This window comes from Babylonia areolata, chromosome 21 (assembly GCF_041734735.1).
Source record: "Babylonia areolata isolate BAREFJ2019XMU chromosome 21, ASM4173473v1, whole genome shotgun sequence".
NCBI lineage: Eukaryota > Metazoa > Mollusca > Gastropoda > Neogastropoda > Buccinidae > Babylonia > Babylonia areolata.
Window position 1 is genome coordinate 1125001 of NC_134896.1, and position 17500 is coordinate 1142500.

General features: G+C 43.4%; 1 protein-coding gene across 2 annotated transcripts in view; it reads right to left on the reverse strand.

The window, feature by feature from the left end:
• The window catches only part of LOC143295781 (protein Smaug homolog 1-like), a 104034-nt gene that overhangs the window by 14861 nt on the left and 71673 nt on the right, over positions 1-17500 (reverse strand). The gene's annotated exons all lie outside the window — the stretch shown is intronic.

Consider the following 17500-nt stretch of genomic DNA (forward strand, 5'->3'; position numbering starts at 1 on the left):
GTGTTGTATTTCTGAAGATGTTCATTGTGTTGTATTTCTGAAGATGTTCATTGTGTTGTATTTCTGAAGGAGTTCATTGTGTTGTATTTCTGAAGGAGTTCATTGTTCATTGTGTTGTATTTCTGAAGGAGTTCATTCTGTTGTATTTCTGAAGGAGTTCATTGTGTTGTATTTCTGAAGATGTTCAGCCTGTTGCTGTGTATTTTTGAAGATGTTCACAGTGTTGTGATGAGTTTTTGAAGGCGTTTGTTGTATTGTCAAGTATTTCTAAAGGTGCTCATTTGTTCTGGATACAAAATTCTGAACACCAAAACTGAACTTAAATATGGCATTTCCTCAGGTGGTCATTGTGTTGTCATGTGTTTCTGAAGACTGTTCATGAAGTTGTCATGTGTTTCTGAAGGTGTTCATTCTGTTGTTCATGGTGTTGTGACGCATTTTTGAAGGTGTTTGTTGTGTTGGCATGTGGAGTGATGGCCTAGAGGTAACGTGTGGAGTGATGGCCTGAAGGTAACGCGTCTGCTTAGGAAGCGAGAGAATATGAGCGCACTGGTTTGAATCACGGCTTAGCCGCAGATATTTTCTCCCCCTCCACTAGACCTTGAGTGGTGGTCTGGACGCTAGTCATTCAGATGAGACGATAAACTGAGGTCCCGTGTGAAGCATGCACTTAGCACAAGTAAAAGAACCCACGGCAACAAAAGGGTTGTTCCTGGCAAAATTCTGTAGAAAAATCCACTTCGATAGGAAAAACAAATAAAGCTGCACACAGAAAAAAAAAGAAAAAAAAAAGGGTGGCGCTGTAGTGTAGCGACATGCTCTCCCTGGGGAGAGCAGCCTGAATTTCACAGAGAAATCTGTTGTGACAATAAAAGAGAAATACAATACAATTTTGAAAGTTGTTTGTTGTTCGTTAGTGTAGGTTTTCAGATCCTGAATAAAAAATTCTGAACTCAGTCAAAAGCTGAACTTACTTGGACATTTCAATGTTTTCACACCATGTTCCTTCAGCATTGCAAAGACGGCTGTTGTGTTGTCATCAGTTTCTGAAAGCGCTGTTGTGTTGTCATCAGTTTCTGAAAGCGCTGTTGTGTTGTCATCAGTTTCTGAAAGCGCTGTTGTGTTGTCATCACTTTCTGAAAGCGCTGTTGTGTTGTCATCAGTTTCTGAAAGCGCTGTTGTGTTGTCATCAGTTTCTGAAAGCGCTGTTGTGTTGTCATCAGTTTCTGAAAGCGCTGTTGTGTTGTCATCAGTTTCTGAAAGCGCTGTTGTGTTGTCATCAGTTTCTGAAAGCGCTGTTGTGTTGTCATCAGTTTCTGAAAGCGCTGTTGTGTTGTCATCAGTTTCTGAAAGCGCTGTTGTGTTGTCATCAGTTTCTGAAAGCGCTGTTGTGTTGTCATCAGTTTCTGAAAGCGCTGTTGTGTTGTCATCAGTTTCTGAAAGCGCTGTTGTGTTGTCATCACTTTCTGAAAGCGCTGTTGTGTTGTCATGTATTTTTGAAGGTGTTCATTGTGCTGTCATTTACTTTTGTTGTCATGTATCTTTTAAGAGTTTTTTTTAATTTTTTTAAATTTTTTTTTAAAGTCATTAGTATTGTTGTGGTGGATTTTTTTTTCTAAATAAGTGATTTTTGTTGTTGGTGGTGTTACTGTAACAGCGTTGATGACCATTTTTTGACAATTAATGTCAAGTGGGTATCTGTGTTACTGTAACAGCGTTGATGACCATTTTTTGACAATTAATGTCAAGTGGGTATCTGTGTTACTGTAACAGTGTTGATGACCATTTTTCCACAATCAATGTCAAGTGGGTATCTGTGTTACTGTAACAGCGTTGATGACCATTTTTTGACAATTAATGTCAAGTGGGTATCTGTTACTGTAACAGTGTTGATGACCATTTTTCCACAATCAATGTCAAGTGGGTATCTGTGTTACTGTAACAGTGTTGATGACCATTTTTCCACAATCAATGTCAAGTGGGTATCTGTTACTGTAACAGTGTTGATGACCATTTTTCCACAATCAATGTCAAGTGGGTATCTGTGTTACTGTAACAGTGTTGATGACCATTTTTCCACAATCAATGTCAAGTGGGTATCTGTGTTACTGTAACAGCGTTGATGACCATTTTTTGACAATCAATGTCAAGTGGGTATCTGTGTTACTGTAACAGTGTTGATGACCATTTTTCCACAATCAATGTCAGGTGGGTATCTGTGTTACTGTAACAGCGTTGATGACCATTTTTCCACAATCAATGTCAAGTGGGTATCTGTGTTACTGTAACAGTGTTGATGACCATTTTTCCACAATCAATGTCAGGTGGGTATCTGTGTTACTGTAACAGCGTTGATGACCATTTTTCCACAATCAATGTCAAGTGGGTATCTGTGTTACTGTAACAGTGTTGATGACCATTTTTCCAAAATCAATGTCAAGTGGGTATCTGTGTTACTGTAACAGTGTTGATGACCATTTTTCCACAATCAATGTCAGGTGGGTATCTGTGTTACTGTAACAGCGTTGATGACCATTTTTTGACAATCAATGTCAAGTGGGTATCTGTGTTACTGTAACAGCGTTGATGACCATTTTTTGACAATCAATGTCAAGTGGGTATCTGTGTTACTGTAACAGTGTTGATGACCATTTTTTGACAATCAATGTCAAGTGGGTACCTGCCCTTTTTCTACATACCATGGTGTTTTCCAAATGACACCTAGGAAACGTTTACAGGCAAAAAAAGGTTTGCTTTCAATAACTAAAACTCAACTAAGATCAAGAGAGAGGGAGAGAAAGAGAGAGAGAGAGGGGGGGGGGGGGGGGGGGGCGGAGGGGCAGAGACAGAAAGACTGACAGAAGCACTGACAGAGACAGAGAGACAGACAGAGACAGACAAAGAGAAGCACAGGCAGAGAGTAGTAAAAGAGAGAGACAGACACACAGACGGACAGACAGACAGACACACAGACGGACAGACAGAAGCACTGACAGTGAGTGAAAGAATGACAAAGACACACAGATGGACAGACAGACAGACGGACAGACAGACAGAGAGAAGCACTCACAAAGAGTGAAAGAGAGAGACAGACAGACGACAGACTGACAGGTTGGCAGAGGCAAAAAGACACACACAAAGGACTGTGCCCAAAAGGTCGGGAAAGGCTGTAGGAATGACTGCTAGCAGTTGACAACAGGCAGCAGATAAAAAGGAATGACTGCTAGCAGTTGACAACAGGCAGCAGATAAACAGGAATGACTGCTAGCAGTTGACAACAGGCAGCAGATAAAAAGGAATGACTGCTAGCAGTTGACAACAGGCAGCAGATAAACAGGAATGACTGCTAGCAGTTGACAACAGGCAGCAGATAAACAGGAATGACTGCTAGCAGTTGACAACAGGCAGCAGATAAAAAGGACTGACTGCTAGCAGTTGACAACAGGCAGCAGATAAAAAGGAATGACTGCTAGCAGTTGACAACAGGCAGCAGATAAACAGGAATGACTGCTAGCAGTTGACAACAGGCAGCAGATGATGATAAATTCCCCCCCCCCCTCTCCCCTTCCCTGCAGTCTGCAGGAATCAATGGCAGGTTAAATTCTGCAAATATCACATCCTCCACATGTCACCCTTAGCTGTTTTTTTTGAGGGGTGGGGAGGAGGACAAAAAATCTATACACAAGTGCTGGCAATGGCTTGTGTGGCATTTAAGGCAATGCTTCTTGTACGTGCTTTGTGTGTGTGTGTGTGTGTGTGTGTGTGTGTGTGTGTGTCTCACAAACACACGCATCATACAAACCACACACACACACACACTTTCCCCTATCTCTCCCAGTCTCTCTTCCTCCACCCCTTCCTCACAGAGAGAGAGAGAGAGAGAGAGAGAGAGCGAGTGAACAATGAATCAGCTGAGTTTCATTGACAGCCAGCCGCGGTTCAATCAAAGGCACCAAGCACACAGCCACCTATCTCTAAAGGCAGCGACACATTTGTGTGTGACGTACAGACGTGTTTGGCACTTACCACTAAGTGTGGAGTTTGAGAGTGCATGACTGAATGCCTATATTGTACTTTTTTTTACGTCATAAAGCGTGTGTGTGAGAGCATGTATGCTCATGTTGTGCAAACTGCATGTGGATGTTAAGAGTCTATACATAATAAAATCAATATTTGCATGCGTGTGTGTATGCATATGTGTGTGTGTGTGTGTGTGTGTGTGTGTGGCAGAGGAGAGAGAGAGAAAGCAAGAGAGAGCGAGTGAGAGAGAGACACTGAGACAGACAGAGACTGAGAGAAAGACAGACAGTTGACGGGCGCAATAGCCGAGTGGTTAAAGCGTTGGACTGTCAATCTGAGGGTCCCGGGTTCGAATCACGGTGACGGCGCCTGGTGGGTAAAGGGTGGAGATTTTTACGATCTCCCAGGTCAACATATGTGCAGACCTGCTAGTGCCTGAACCCCCTTCGTGTGTATATGCAAGCAGAAGATCAAATACGCACGTTAAAGATCCTGTAATCCATGTCAGTGTTCGGTGGGTTATGGAAACAAGAACATACCCAGCATGCACACCCCTGAAAACGGAGTATGGCTGCCTACATGGCAGGTAAAAACGGTCATACACATAAAAGCCCACTCGTGTACATACGAGTGAACGCAGAAGAAGAAGAGAGACAGAGACAAACAGATTTCTGAATGAAATCAATAGAATTTTCAGCATGTTCAGTTTTACAAGGACTGAAACATATAAGATGAATTGCTCTTTCATATTCTATTTTCAATACTTTTAACAGGATTTCCAGTTTGCGTGGACTGATCAAGACATGAATAAAGAGGTCATTCTGATGCTGTTTTCGTTGACCTTTGAACTCACTGAGCTCTGAGCCTGAGCAATGCTCTGGCATTAAACCAAACTGTGTCTCAGTGAAACATTGTTTTACATTCCCACATACACACACACAGCAAGGAAACCAAACTTTGTCTCAGTGAAACATTGTTTTACATTCCCACATACACACAAACAGCAAGGAAACCAAACTGTGTCTCAGTGAAACATTGTTTTACATTCCCACATACACACACACAGCAAGGAAACCAAACTTTGTCTCAGTGAAACATTGTTTTACATTCCCACATACACACAAACAGCAAGGAAACCAAACTTTGTCTCAGTGAAACATTGTTTTACATTCCCACATACACACAAACAGCAAGGAAACCAAACTTTGTCTCAGTGAAACATTGTTTTACATTCCCACATACACACAAACAGCAAGGAAACCAAACTTTGTCTCAGTGAAACATTGTTTTACATTCCCACATACACACAAACAGCAAGGAAACCAAACTTTGTCTCAGTGAAACATTGTTTTACATTCCCACATACACACAAACAGCAAGGAAACCAAACTTTGTCTCAGTGAAACATTGTTTTACATTCCCACATACACACAAACAGCAAGGAAACCAAACTTTGTCTCAGTGAAACATTGTTTTACATTCCCACATACACACAAACAGCAAGGAAACCAAACTAAAACATTCTGAAGGAAAACCAGTCCATGTTCTGCATTTTTAGCATCAATCATTAAACATCAAACATTAAGGCTTGGAAGCCTGCTGTGGCTGTGAACTACCAAGGTGTTGAACTGGTCAACAATTTTTTGTGATTCTTTTCCATTGGTTTTAAGAACTGACAGGTAGACGGCCGTGAACTGGGCCCTGTGTGATCAACTGGGCAGTGTACGACATGATTTGACTTGAACTGATTTGATTTGATTTGATGTCTGTCTGCCGGTCTCCTGCCTGCAGTCGTCGTTTCAGTTTCAGTTTCTCAAGAAGGCTTCATTGCATTCCGACAAATCCATATACGCTACACCACATCTACAAAACAGATGCCTGACCAGCAGCATAACCCTACTTGTCTGTCAGGCTTTCAGGGTGTATTGTGTTTGTGTTCCTGTCAGAGTGGGTTTCTTCTACACAATGCTGCCAGACCACAACACTCTCACTGTGGGTTTATTATTATTATTATTTTTTTTTTAAATAATACAATACAATATATGCATACATGCATCACACACAAACACACATATATTCAAAATTTGAATAACACAGGAAATATTCCCGGTCAGGTGATGCTAACAGATGATGAATATATACAAAAAAGATTAGGAAAATTTGTTTATGAATGCTGCTGCAATCTACTGCGTTAACTGATTGATTAATTGTGTGTTTTTCATTCAGTCATTCATTTACCATTGCACTTGAGTCTTATAAACCTTAAGGTTTCATGACAATAAAATCTATTCTATTCTATTCTATTTACACACACACACACACACACACACCCCTTTATACATCTCCTTCTGTACACTCTGACCTTTATACATCTCCTTCTGTACACTCTGACCTTTATACATCTCCTGTACACTCTGACCTTTATACATCTCCTCCTGTACACTGACCTTTATACATCCCCTTCTGTACACTCTCACCTTTATACACCTTCTGTACACTCTGACCTTTATACACCTCCTTCTGTACACTCTGACCTTTATACATCCCCTTCTGTACACTCTCACCTTTATACATCTCCTCCTGTACACTCTGACCTTTATACATCCCCTTCTGTACACTCTCACCTTTATACATCTCCTGTACACTCTGACCTTTATACACCTCCTGTACACTCTGACCTTTATACATCCCCTTCTGTACACTCTCACCTTTATACATCCCCTTCTGTACACTCTGACCTTTATACATCCCCTTCTGTACACTCTCACCTTTATACATCCCTTTCTGTACACTCTGACCTTTATACACCTCCTTCTGTACACTCTCACCTTTATACACCTCCTTCTGTACACTCTCACCTTTATACACCTCCTTCTGTACACTCTCACCTTTATACACCTCCTGTACACTCTCACCTTTATACACCTCCTTCTGTACACTCTCACCTTTATACACCTCCTGTACACTCTCACCTTTATACACCTCCTGTACACTCTGACCTTTATACATCTCCTGTACACTCTCACCTTTATACATCTCCTCCTGTACACTCTCACCTTTATACATCTCCTTCTGTACACTCTCACCTTTATACATCTCCTTCTGTACACTCTCACCTTTATACATCTCCTCCTGTACACTCTCACCTTTATACATCTCCTCCTGTACACTCTGACCTTTATACACCTCCTTCTGTACACTCTCACCTTTATACATCTCCTCCTGTACACTCTCACCTTTATACATCTCCTTCTGTACACTCTGACCTTTATAGATCTCCTTCTGTACACTCTCACCTTTATACATCTCCTTCTGTACACTCTGACCTTTATAGATCTCCTTCTGTACACTCTGACCTTTATACATCTCCTTCTGTACACTCTGACCTTTATACACCTCCTGTACACTCTCACCTTTATACATCTCCTTCTGTACACTCTCACCTTTATACATCTCCTTCTGTACACTCTCACCTTTATACATCTCCTTCTGTACACTCTCACCTTTATACATCTCCTTCTGCTCCTTTTCTCTCATCCAGCCTCCATCACCCACTCTCCACATCCACAATGTGTGTGTGTGTGTGTGTGTGTGTGTGTGTGTGTGTGTGTGTGCGCTAAAAAGAACGAATGCATGTGTGTATTTGTCATTTTGAAGTCTATAGACAGTATACCTGTGAGAAGAATAAGGAGAAGAAGAATCCCCTCTTTAACAAAAGGATCAGACAAAAGAGCCACATCCTCTTGGGGGAAATACCACCACCACCACCACAAAGCAAAACAGCAGGGCATGGGAGAGGGGTGGGGTGGGGGTGGGGGTGGATGCAAGCAGCAACATCCCACCTCTGTTTATCAACAGCAACACTACAATTACCTCCCCTCTGCCAACTAGCAAGGACACTTGTGTATGGCAGGTGTGACCTACATACAGATAGAGGAGGAGGAAGATGTTTATGTCATTATTCTCTTTTCCTCTCCTCCCCACTTACAGGAGGGGGAGGGGGGGGGGCTGTGCTTTAAGTACTGATCATCTGCTACAGATTCTGTCTTCCATCATCGATGTTTGAATAAAGTTTGACTTATAAAAAAAATAATTAAATTAAAAAAAAAAGTTTCAAAACATCCATTCAAAACCTACTGAGAAATTGTGAGGATGCACTGTACAAATGACACACACGCACACAAACCACATGCATGCACACGCACACACACACCACACACACAACACACACAATACACAATACACAAACACACAGAGGTGCAGATAAGACACATGTATACATACAGTAGCACACACACATACACCACACACACACACACACACCCAACACATACACTATTTTTTCAAAGACAAAAACAGAACACTAATACGTAGCAAGAAAACTCCCACATAAAAAACAACAACTCTTTTATAGCATTTTCAACATTTTCTTCATCCCCAGCATAACAACAACAACAACGACAACAACAACAACGACAATGACAACGACAACGACGACAACGACAATGACAACAAGGGCAAAGCGGCAGAGGAAGGGGAGGCACCTCACCAGCTGAGAAAGGTCAATACGTGAAGCTGAAGTCAGGATGCAGCCAATATTTCACCTTTTATGGTCATGAAACCCAAACCTTCCTTCCCTCTCTATGTCTGGCTTTCTTCTTCTTCTTCTGCCAGAATGCAAAGGGAAAGGTGGGGAGGGAGAGAGAGACAGAGAGGAGGGGGGGACTGGGGGGCTGGGGGAGGGGTGAGGGAAGAGAGAAGGGAGAGAGGGGGGAGAGGGGGGAGGCGAGAGAGAGGTATAGAGAGAGAGAGGGGGGAGGGGGAGAGGGGGGGGGAGAGGGGGAGGCGAGAGGTAGAGAGAGAGAGAGAGAGAGAGAGGGGGGGGGGGAGAGGGGGAGGCAAGAGAGAGAGGTATGGAGAGAGAGGGGGAGGGGGGGGGGAGAGGGGGAGGCGAGAGGTAGAGAGAGAGAGAGAGAGGGGGAGGGGGGGGAGAGGGGGAGGCGAGAGGTAGAGAGAGAGAGAGAGAGGGGGAGGGGGGGGGAGAGGGGGAGGCAGAGAGAGGTAGAGAGAGAGAGAGGGGGAGGGGGGGGAGAGGGGGAGGCGAGAGGTAGAGAGAGAGAGAGAGAGGGGGAGGGGGGGGGAGAGGGGGAGGCGAGAGGTAGAGAGAGAGAGAGAGGGGGGGGGGAGAGGGGGAGGCGAGAGGTAGAGAGAGAGAGAGAGGGGGGGGAGAGGGGGAGGCAAGAGAGAGAGGTATGGAGAGAGAGAGAGAGGGGGGGGAGAGGGGGAGGCAAGAGAGAGAGGTATGGAGAGAGAGAGAGAGGGGGGGGAGAGGGGGAGGTGAGAGGTAGAGAGAGAGAGAGGGGGAGGGGGGGGAGAGGGGGAGGCGAGAGGTAGAGAGAGAGAGAGAGAGGGGGAGGGGGGGGAGAGGGGGAGGTGAGAGGTAGAGAGAGAGAGAGAGGGGGGGAGGGGGGGGAGAGGGGGAGGCGAGAGGTAGAGAGAGAGAGAGAGAGGGGGAGGGGGGGGAGAGGGGGAGGCACGAGGTAGAGAGAGAGAGAGAGGGGGGGGGAGAGAGGGGGAGGCGAGAGGTAGAGGAGAGAGAGAGAGAGAGGGGGGGGAGAGGGGGAGGCAAGAGAGAGAGGTATGGAGAGAGAGAGAGGGGGGGGAGAGGGGGAGGCAAGAGAGGTAGAGAGAGAGAGAGGGGGAGGGAGAGGGGGAGGCAAGAGAGGTAGAGAGAGAGAGAGAGGGGGGGGGAGAGGGGGAGGCGAGAGGTAGAGAGAGAGAGAGAGGGGGGGGAGAGGGGGAGGCAAGAGAGGTATGGAGAGAGAGAGGTATGGAGAGAGAGGGGGGAAGTGGAGAGAAATCTCTAGGTGGGGAGGAAGACATAGAGACTTAGAGATGAGGGAGAGAGAGGGGGAACAAGGGGGTGGGGGGACAGAACGAAAGTAACTCAGGAAATTGAATGCAAAGAGCTCCAGCCTGCCCACATGACAACACACACACATAAATAACAGTATGGAAAACTAGGAAAAATACAGATTCAAAATGCACTGTGTACATAACTGGTGAGGGGTGGGGAGACACACACACACAGAGAGAGAGAGAGACAGAGAGAGAGAGACAGAGACAGAGAGAGAGACAGAGACAGAGAGAGACAGAGAGAGAGAGACAGAGACAGAGAGAACGCAGGAACGCAGGAAGTTTTATGTGAAGGCCACCAGCCTGTCCACATGAGAACACGTACACATGAAGATAATGATTGAAAAATTGAGGGGAAAAACAGATGCAACAGAACTTAAACATAACTGCTTTGTCACGCAATTTGATTTTAACATTCTAAATTAAACTTCACATCAGTTCCTCTCTGGAACAAAAAGCATAGTAAATAAACATAGCGACATCTCTTATTACACACCTGTCTTATTTTGTAACAAAAATGGGATTGGTGGAGTGTTATTATTTCTATAATGTTTAAATATATACTTTTCTCATAGTTTAGCATATACAGGACATCTAATAAGAAAATGTACTTCAGTTTCTAGATCATCACAAAAGGGACAGTTTTTTGGTGTTATATTGTTATATCTTTTATTTACCTTGAGGTCATTAACGCCTAGACAAAACTTCACCTGAGCCACTCTAAATTTTGCTATTGTAATATCTTGCAGGTATTTTTCTGGTTGTAATAAAGATTTGAATTTGCGGTATTCCTTAACTCACTCAGTACGGCCAGTCCTCTCTTCTCCTCTACACAGACCCCTCGGATGTCCAGTGGGTGTCTGAATGACCCAACCTTTAGCTTCCGTTGTTAGAACTGTGGTATTCTTTGTCAACATTCACATCTTCAGTATAAGAGCCTTCCGCTTGCAATATTTTGATGGTGGTAATTGGGGTGAAACGCTGTTAACGTCGTCTCTTTCGCCGTTCGTATGGAGAGAGTTAAAACGATCACTAATTTCCAACTTTCTGTTCCAGTCTTGTTTATAACAATCGACCATTCTCTGTTTGAATTTTTTTTCATCTCCCACCCCTCCATATATCCAGACTTCTGAAAATCCAAATAAATTTAAACGCTGTTTAACCTGACATGCCCAGTTTTTAGATTGTCTTTCTTCGTTCATATTTCTTTTGTATGCTTGCTTTGGTAATCTAGTCGGAGTCATTTTTTGTATTTTAAACCAGTATCTTACTGCACTCAAATAACTATCAATGTAAAGCGGATATCTGCCTCTCTCCATACACCATTGTGTTTGGTGTTTTTCCACTGACACCTAAGACATATTTACAAGCAAAAAGGTGAATGTTTTCTTTACCTTTAACATGACTTAGACCCCACACTTCAGATGAATATAACAACATAGGCTTGACTTGTGCATCAAACAATTTAAAGAAAATGAACATATCTATATTACCAAGACTATACATAGTTTTTATGATCTCCACCACTTTACCCTTCGCCCTGCCTGCAAACTCGGACAGTGATATATCTAATGATAATCTAGTTGACAAAGTAAAGCCTAAATATTTATAGCTGTTCACAATTTCAATCTCTTGCCCTTTATGGTACCATTTTCTCATATCTACTCAGATGACCACCTTTTCTAAAAACTATAATTTTTGTTTTCTGTAAATTTACTGTCAATCCAATGGAGTCAGAAACTCGTTGCAAATTATTGATCTCATTCTGAAGTCCGGAAGGAGTAATAGAGATCAAAGCTGTGTCATCGGCAAACAGCAGCAGAAAAATCTCCCGCAAATCTGGCAAAAACTGGTATCCGTGCTTCCCATTGTTTGTCGCAAAATCAGCTACATCTGTTATCAGGAGTGAAAAAATCAAGGGAGACAACAAGCAACTTTGCTTCACCCCAGCTGGTTCTGCACCACTCCGAACACATGCCTGTACTCTGCACCACACCGAACACATGCCTGTACTCTGCACCACTCTAAACACATGCCTGTACTCTGCACCACTCTGAACACATGCCTGTACTCTGCACCACTCCGAACACATGCCTGTACTCTGCACCCACCGAACTCTGCACCCCTGTACTCTGCACCCACCGAACTCATGCCTGTACTCTGACACTCTGACACCAGCCTGTACTCTGCACCACTCCGAACACATGCCTGTACTCTGCACCACTCTCAACACACATCTGTACTCTGCACCACTCTCAACACACATCTGTACTCTGCACCACTCTCAACACACACCTGTACTCTGCACCACTCTCAACACACACCTGTACTCTGCACCACTCTCAACACACATCTGTACTCTGCACCACTCTCAACACACATCTGTACTCTGCACCACTCTCAACACACACCTGTACTCTGCACCACTCTCAACACACACCTGTACTCTGCACCACTCTCAACACACATCTGTACTCTGCACCACTCTCAACACACATCTGTACTCTGCACCACTCTCAACACACATCTGTACTCTGCACCACTCTCAACACACATCTGTACTCTGCACCACTCTCAACACACACCTGTACTCTGCACCACTCTCAACACACATCTGTACTCTGCACCACTCTCAACACACATCTGTACTCTGCACCACTCTCAACACACACCTGTACTCTGCACCACTCTCAACACACACCTGTACTCTGCACCACCTGTACTCTGCACCACCTGTACTCTGCACCACCTGTACTCTGCACCACTCCGAACACATGCCTGTACTCTGCACCACACCAAACACATGCCTGTACTCTGCACCACCTGTACTCTGCACCACCTGTACTCTGCACCACCTGTACTCTGCACCACTCCGAACACATGCCTGTACTCTGCACCACTCTGAACACACATCTGTACTCTGCACCACTCTGAACACACACCTGTACTCTGCACCACTCTGAACACACATCTGTACTCTGCACCACTCTGAACACATGCCTGTACTCTGCACCACCTGTACTCTGCACCACTCTGGACACACATCTGTACTCTGCACCACTCCGAACACATGCCTGTACTCTGCACCACTCCGAACACATGCCTGTACTCTGCACCACTCTGAACACATGCCTGTACTCTGCACCACTCCGAACACATGCCTGTACTCTGCACCACTCTGAACACACATCTGTACTCTGCACCACTCTGAACACATGCCTGTACTCTGCACCACTCTGAACACATGCCTGTACTCTGCACCACTCTGAACACACACCTGTACTCTGCACCACTCTGAACACATGCCTGTACTCTGCACCACTCTGAACACACATCTGTACTCTGCACCACTCCGAACACATGCCTGTACTCTGCACCACTCTGAACACACATCTGTACTCTGCACCACTCCGAACACATGCCTGTACTCTGCACCACCTGTACTCTGCACCACTCTGAACACATGCCTGTACTCTGCACCACTCTGAACACACACCTGTACTCTGCACCACTCCGAACACATGCCTGTACTCTGCACCACCTGTACTCTGCACCACTCTGGACACACATCTGTACTCTGCACCACTCTGGACACACATCTGTACTCTGCACCACTCTGAACACACGCCTGTACAGAACTGTAGATTCCTTTCAACATTTTCAACATCTTAGTAGAAGTTTTGATTTTTTCTAACACACCCCATAACTTGTTACGATCAACTGAATCTATAAAAGCAACATATAATTTACCTTTGCGTTTACCATTCAAACAGTTGGACACTAAGGTATATATATATATATATATATGGTCAATTGTGGAATACCCCTTTCGGAAACCCGCTTGCTTCTCAAATATTTTGTGTTCATCTTCAGCCCATCTATTCAAATGTTTATTCAAAATAAAAGTGAACACTTTACTACTTATATTCAGTAACGAAATCCCCCTATAATTTCCAGGATTATTTAAATCTCCTTTTTTAAACAATGGTATTATCACTGAATGTGTCCACTCTATAGGGAAGTAACTATCGCTAAATAATTTATTAAACAACTTTGTTAGGAATGGTGATATTTGAGTTTCTGCTGCTTTGAAGAAATCTGGAGGTATTTCGTCCAAACTAGACGCCTTTCCAGACTTGACCCCATGAACTGCGTACCTTACTTCTGCCTCTGTAATATCTTCATCTAACTCATGTACATAGACATCTTCTTCGACATACTGCTGTGATGTTTTTTAGTTATCTGAACTGGGTTCAACCTGTGGGCGTAAAATCTGTTCAAAATGCTCTTTCCATGCATCGATTGAAATTGGGGGTATGGTGTTTTTCTTTTTTCTTGCACTGTGCACTATTGTCCAAAATCTATTACTGTCGTTTTTACTGTTTAACAGGGAGTCGTATGTATTTTGCCTGAATGCTTTCTATTAACTTGTTTTGGTACAAAGCTCTTTTTCTTTGGTAGGTTAATTTTCTTTCTTTATATAGTTCCTCATTTCCAACTGGATCTGTACGAGAACAGGTATAAGAGCACGTTTAGCTTCACGTTTATAGCGTCTGCATTCCGTGTCATACCACCTGCTGTGATTTCTGACACGCCCACCAATACACACAGTCTGACACATGCAGTCACCAGCTTCTAACATCAAGCACGTGAATTTTTCAAGAGCAGATTCTACATCATGACTGACTTCCTCTGTTAATTTATCAAGTAAGACTTCTGTGTTTTCCAGAGTCATGAAGTCAACAAACAGAAGTAATTTACTCAGATCCCATCTTAATTTTTCAGAAAATATTTTCTTTTGTTCGCTTTCTTCTGAAGTTTGACTGAAGCTTTTAATTTCCAATTGTATGGGCATATGATGTGGCTCCACACGGTCCATAACTCTGCATGACTTTATATGATCAATGAAGTCGACAGAACATAAAAAAATAATCGTGACACTATTCCCCCGATCAGAAAGAAAAGTAAACAAATCATCAGAAACAATTTCACTCAGACCATTTAAAGGCATTAAACTAAAGGCTGTACACATCTCTAAAGGCGTTAAACTAAAGGCTGTACACATCTCTAAAGGCATTAAACTAAAGGCTGTACACATCTCTAAAGGCGTTAAACTAAAGGCTGTACACATCTCTAAAGGCGTTAAACTAAAGGCTGTACACATCTCTAAAGGCGTTAAACTAAAGGCTGTACACATCTCTAAAGGCGTTAAACTAAAGGCTGTACACATCTCTAAAGGCGTTAAACTAAAGGCTGTACACATCTCTATAAGTATTTCACCAAAACCATTGGTAATAGTGTCTTGTGACGTCCTTTCAAAAACGTCCCAGCATTCTCAGCTGAAGTCGTCCACCGTTTCTGTTTTAAGACTCCCATCTCCAATTCGTGCGTTCAGATCCCCCCCAACAATAACACGCACATCATCTCCTTTTTCATACAATGAAATGATAAACTGTTCCAGCATTGTAATACCGCATTCATAATCTTTAGCATTATAGAACACACTGGTTACTGGGTGATTATACATACCAACAAACATAGCATCCTTATCCGCACAAACTACAGCTTTAGATACTCGAACACAAATGATGTCATCAATGTTTGTGTCAATACACTTCACATAACCAACAAGCGATTTGTGGATCAACATAACAGTGCCACCCGATGCTCTACCCATACAAGTAAATTTCACTGCAGGAGAATGAAGAACAGTGAACTCTTCGAAATAAATTGAAAAGTCAAATGATTTAAATGTGAATGTTTCAAATAAACAGCAAATATCAAATGACGTTACATAATCAACAAAATCTGGATCATTTAATTTTCCAGCGAGACTGTTTATGTTCCAACATCCAAAGGAAATAACACCACTGTTTATGTTCCAACATCCAAAGGAAATAACACCACTGTTTATGTTCCAACATCCAAAGGAAATAACACCACTGTTTATGTTCCAACATCCAAAGGAAATAACACCACTGTTTATGTTCCAACATCCAAAGGAAATAACACCACTGTTTATGTTCCAACATCCAAAGGAAATAACACCACTGTTTATGTTCCAACATCCAAAGGAAATAACACCACTGTTTATGTTCCAACATCCAAAGGAAATAACACCACTGTTTATGTTCCAACATCCAAAGGAAATAACACCACTGTTTATGTTCCAACATCCAAAGGAAATAACACCACTGTTTATGTTCCAACATCCAAAGGAAATAACACCACTGTTTATGTTCCAACATCCAAAGGAAATAACACCACTGTTTAGGTTCCAACATCCAAAGGAAATAACACCACTGTTTATGTTCCAACATCCAAAGGAAATAACACCACTGTTTATGTTCCAACATCCAAAGGAAATAACACCACTGTTTATGTTCCAACATCCAAAGGAAATAACACCACTGTTTATGTTCCAACATCCAAAGGAAATAACACCACTGTTTATGTTCCAACATCCAAAGGAAATAACACCACTGTTTATGTTCCAACATCCAAAGGAAATAACACCACTGTTTATGTTCCAACATCCAAAGGAAATAACACCACTGTTTATGTTCCAACATCCAAAGGAAATAACACCACTGTTTATGTTCCAACATCCAAAGGAAATAACACCACTGTTTATGTTCCAACATCCAAAGGAAATAACACCACTGTTTATGTTCCAACATCCAAAGGAAATAACACCTGTCTTGTTTGTGTCTGACCTGTGTGTGTTTGGTTTTAGTGTGCCTGTGTGTTCTGCAGGGACAGCCTTGGCCTGCCCGCTGTATTGTAGTGTCACGGGTGTTCCCAGTATCACGTGCAGCACTGGTCCAGGTGTCACTCAGGGTGGACTGCCTGCCACTGGCTGTACTTGACCTGGTGTGACGGCGTGTGTCAGGCAGGGAGACACCCATCATGTGGTGCGCAGGAGAGACACAGAGAGAGACAGAGAGACAGTGACAGAGACAAAGACAGAGAGAGAGAGAGAGAGAGTGACAGAGACAAAGACAGACAGAGAGAGAGAGAGAGAGAGAGTGACAGAGACAAAGACAGAGAGAGAGAGAGAGAGAGAGAGTGACAGAGACAAAGACAGACAGAGAGAGAGAGAGAGAGTGACAGAGACAAAGACAGACAGAGAGAGAGAGAGAGAGAGTGACAGAGACAAAGACAGACAGAGAGAGAGAGAGAGAGAGTGACAGAGACAAAGACAGACAGAGAGAGAGAGAGAGTGACAGAGACAAAGACAGACAGAGAGAGAGAGAGAGTGACAGAGACAAAGACAGACAGAGAGAGAGAGAGAGTGACAGAGACAAAGACAGACAGAGAGAGAGAGAGAGAGCGACAGAGACAAAGACAGACAGAGAGAGAGAGAGAGAGAGAGACAGAGACAAAGACAGACAGAGAGAGAGAGAGAGAGTGACAGAGACAAAGACAGACAGAGAGAGAGAGAGAGTGACAGAGACAAAGACAGACAGAGAGAGAGAGAGAGTGACAGAGACAAAGACAGACAGAGAGAGAGAGAGAGAGTGACAGAGACAAAGACAGACAGAGAGAGAGAGAGAGTGACAGA